Source organism: Capra hircus, chromosome 23 (genome assembly GCF_001704415.2).
Source record: "Capra hircus breed San Clemente chromosome 23, ASM170441v1, whole genome shotgun sequence".
NCBI classification, from domain to species: domain Eukaryota; kingdom Metazoa; phylum Chordata; class Mammalia; order Artiodactyla; family Bovidae; genus Capra; species Capra hircus.
The window spans coordinates 26,814,393-26,819,173 of record NC_030830.1 but is presented as its reverse complement, the minus strand read 5'-3'; positions in this window follow the sequence as shown (position 1 = coordinate 26,819,173).

Below are 4,781 nucleotides of genomic sequence, written 5' to 3'. Positions count from 1 at the left end.
TGACCTGCATCTTGAGAAATCTGTATGCAGATCAGGAAGCAACAGTTAGAACTGGACATGGAACAACAGACTGGTTCCAAATAGGAAAAGGAGTACGTCAAGGCTGTATACTATCACCCTGCTTATTTAACGTCTATGCAGAGTACATCATGAGAAACGCTGGGCTGGAGGAAGCACAAGCTGGAATCAAGATTGCTGGGAGAAAGATCAATCACCTCAGATATGCAGATGACACCACCCTTATGGCAGAAAGTGAAGAACTAAAGAGCCTCTTGATGAAAGTGAAAGAGGAGAATGAAAAAGTTGGCTTAAAGCTCAACATTCAGAAAACAAAGATCATGGCATCTAGTCCCATCACTTCATGGCAAATAGATGGGGAAACAGTGGAAACAGTGGCTGACTTTATTCTTTTGGGCTCCAAAATCACTGCAGATGGTGATTGCAGCCATGAAATTAAAAGACGCTTACTCCTTGGAAGGAAAGTTATGAGCAACCTAGATAGCATATTGAAAACAGAGACATTACTTTGCTGACTAAGGTCCGTCTAGTCAAGGCTATGGTTTTTCCTGTGGTCATGTATGGATGTGAGAGTTGGACTGTGAAGAAAGCTGAGCACCGAAGAATTGATGCTTTTGCACTGTGGTGTTGGAGAAGACTCTTGAGAGTTCCTTGGACTGCAAGGAGATCCAACCAGTCCATCCTGAAAGGAGATCAGTCCTGGGTGTTCACTGGAAGGACTGAAGTTGAAGCTGAAACTCCACTACTTTGGCCACCTGATGTGAAGAGCTGGCTCATTTGAAAAGACTCTGATGCTGGGAAAGATTGAGGGCAGGAGGAGAAGGGAACGACAGAGGATGAGATGGTTGGATGGCATCATCGACTCAGTGGACATGGGTTTGGGTGAACTCTGGGGGTTGGTGATTGATAGGTAGGTCTGGTGTGTTGTGGTTCATGGGGTCGCGAAGAGTAGGATATGACTGAGCGACTGAACTGAACTGAACTGATTGAGCAAAATATCCATTTTCTGAAAATATTTGGCCATCCTTTAATAGATTTCGTCCCAGGAGAATAACAATAAAATATACGGAAAGGTGACATTTGGATTTATGCTGATTTAAAAAACCTACAAAAATATCAAGGAACAACTTTACTGAAGTATAGCTGATGCAGAGTATTACATAAGTCTATAAGTTGATGTAGAATATTATATAATCACAATATAGTGATTCATAATTGTTAAAGGTTATACTCCACTTATAGTTATTATAAAATATTGGCCACATTCTTTGTGTTATACAATATATCCTTTTAGTTTATTTTATACAGAATCATTTGTATCTTTTTTTAAAAAATATTGACTACTTCAAGAAGTACATTTCATTCTTGTGCAGGGGCCATGCTAATCTCTGTATCATTTCAATTTTACTATATGTGCTGCCACTTTATTTATTTATGGCCACACCATAGCACATGTGAGATCTTAGTTCCCCAATCAGGGTGTGAACCCTTTCCCCTGCATTGGAAGTACAGAGTCTTAACCACTGAACTTCCAGGGAAGTCCCTCAAACAGCCACTTTAGAATAAATGTTTGTGGGTTTGTTTTTTTTTTTCTTTTTTGAAACATATTGACTTGCATATCCAAATGAACTCTCTGGAAACCCTCTAAATGTTGCCTTATGATCAGCAGGAACAAGGAGGTCTTGGGACATCCTGGTGATGAAGATGATTCTTTGTGATGGTCAGCAGGAGAGGGGACAGTGGGCTTTTATAAGTAAGCACATTTCAAAAAGCCCATTTGAAAGAGAAATTGAAGTAGGTTTGAAAAAAAAGTCACCTATTTGTCTGTAAAATATTTTAAATACAGCTTTTCCAGAGGGATAATATATTAAATAATTCACTGTTATTATAGCTTTTCAGTTCTGAAGTCCTATTAATTATGAAAAGGCCTCCTTGATGCTTAAGCACATCCTGGCAAGAGTTCAGGACTCCTGAAACAGAAGAAAAATCTTCAGAGTTAACAGAGAGAAAAAAATTTTCATGTTATTTCTCTAGAAATAATTTTACATGACTATGTTGGTTACCTTTACCAAACTCAGTTTTTAAAAACTTATGCTATAACATGAGACATTAACTTGATTTTTTTAAAAATATTGACTATATAATAAGTAAACCACAGTTGTCAAGATGGTGGAGTAGAAGGACGTGCACTCAACTTCTGCAAGAACACCAAAATCGCAACCAGCTGGTGAACAGCCATCAACAGGAGAACATTGGATCCCACCAAGAAAAGATACCCCACGTCCAGGGGCAAAGGAGAAGCCCGAACAAGACGGTAGGATGGGAGAAATTGCATTTAGAATTAAACCTCATACCTGCCAGAGATGCTGGGAGGGTGCAAACAAAGCCCTTGTGTGCATCAGAATCCAGGGAAAGGGACAGTGACTTCCACAAGAGACTGAGCCAGACCTGCCTTTGAGTGTTTGAGGGTCTCCTGTGGAGGCAGGGGTCAGCAGTGGCCTGCCGCAGGGACAGGGTCTCTGGCTGCAAAAGACCTGGGAGGTGTGGTGTGCAGGATAAGTCCTCCTGGAGAAGGTCACCATTAACACCACCACAGAGCCATTGAGCAGACGACCCATAAACTGCAGAACAATTATACCAAAGAAGTCCTTGCACTGTTGCAAAAGTTGTAGGGACTACAACAGGTTTCCCAGCCTGCGGATCCAGCAAAGGGACTGAGAACTCCCAGGGAATTTGACTTTGGAGGCCAGTGGGATTTGATTACAGAACTTCCGCAGGACTGGGGAAGCAGACTCTTGGATGGCACAAACCAAACCTTTTGCACACCAGGACCCAGGAGAAACAAGCAGTGACCCCACAAAAGACTGATCCAGACTTGCCTGTGAATGTCCAAGAGTCTCTTTTGAGGCATGGGATGACAGGGGCCCTGAATACTACAGTCCTGGGACCTGCGGCATGCTGGTGAAAGTACTTTTGAAGGAGGTTGCTATTAATGCCATTACCCCTATCATAGTTTGGCCTCAGGCCAAACTACAGGCAGGTAACACAGCCCCACCCATTAGCAGAACCAGAGCAAGACCCAGTTTCCCCACAGCCAGCCCCTTCTGTCCGGAAGCTTCCACAAGCCTTTAATCCTCATCCATCAGAGGAAGACAGAATGAAAACCACAGTCACAGAAAATGAACCAAACTGATCACATGGCTCACAGCCTCATCTAATTCAAAGAAACTCTGAGCCATGCCATGTAGGGCCACCTAAGACGGATGGGTCATGGTGGAGAGTTCTGACAAAATGTGGTCCACTGGAGAAGGGAATGCCAAACCACTTCAGCATTCTTGCCTTGAGAACCCCATGAATAGTATGAAAAGATAAAAAGATATGACACCAAAAGATGAACTTTCCAGGTTAGTAGGTGTCCAAAATCCTACTGGAGAAGAGTGGAGAAATAGCTTCAGAAGGAATGAAGAAGCTGGGCCAAACTGGAAACAATGCCCAGATGCAGATGTGTCTGGTGGTGAAAATAAAGTCTGATGCTGTAAAAAACAGTACTGCTTAGGAACCTGGAATGTTAGGTCCATGAATCAAGGTAAACTGGAAGTGGTCAAACAGGAGATGGCAAGACTGAACATCAACATTTTAGGAATCAGTGAAATAAAATGGACCGGAATGGGCAAATTTCATTAAGTTGTTACATAGTAACAATTTCTCTGAATTGAGTATGGACTAAATATGAAGAGTGTGTGGTGTATGTGTGTGTGTGTGTGGGCAGGTGCTTGTTACTAAAGTGAATTCTAACCACAGAAGAAAAAAGAGCCAAAGACAAACATTTAATTTTATAATGACATTTAATCCACTGGCATTTTATACAAAATAGACTTATAGATAGCATTTGAGCTCTTGTTTCAAATAGTAAACATGCAAAAGAAATGAAGTATAAGAATATTCAAACTGTAAATGAAAAATATTGCCTGCCATATCAGAATACGAAAGATTTTGCAGCCATTAGCCATTAACTCTCTTCCCAAGGGTGAGCCTTGAAGGCACTCAGGATAAAAACACAGAATGCCCACCATCAAGCCCCCAGTTACTGCAGGCACCTTCAACAGTGCACCTTGAGGGGACTCAGGAAGGAAAAGAATAAGAATTGACCCTAGAGAGCTAAGGTGCAAATCAAATGAATGATTTCAGTGAGCTCAGACTTTTGCATCTTCCCATACTTAGAAAAGAGTTACATTCCTTAACTTGAAATACCTGGTTTTCTTTAATCAGTAATTTTTTGATGTTTTGATCACCTGGTCTTTGTTGAAAAACTCCTATGTATCCTGTCTGCCCCCGCCCCCCCTACTCCCACTCTTTGGAACAGTCCTCAAAGCTATTTCAGAGAATGCCTCCTGAATTTAAATCCTCAGCAAGTCTGCCAAATAAAACACAATTCTTCTAAAATAGACCATTTTTAAAATCCAGAAAGCACTGTCAAAAAAATATCATATTACTGTTTACATACGTACATTTCCTTATTTCTTACATAAATTATTTTCATTGGCTTCAGTTATAATCTTTGGGATTGAAGATATAGTATGTACATTAAGGAACTGACATGATTAGAAAGTGCTGGTTTCATTGTAAATCCTCCTCCATGTGGAAAAAAATATAAGAAAATATGTGGAATATTCACCCTGTAACTACCCACTGGCAAGAATCCATTTGACCATCTGTTGTATGAGTCACATTTCTTCAATTAAACAATCACTGATGTGAAGAGA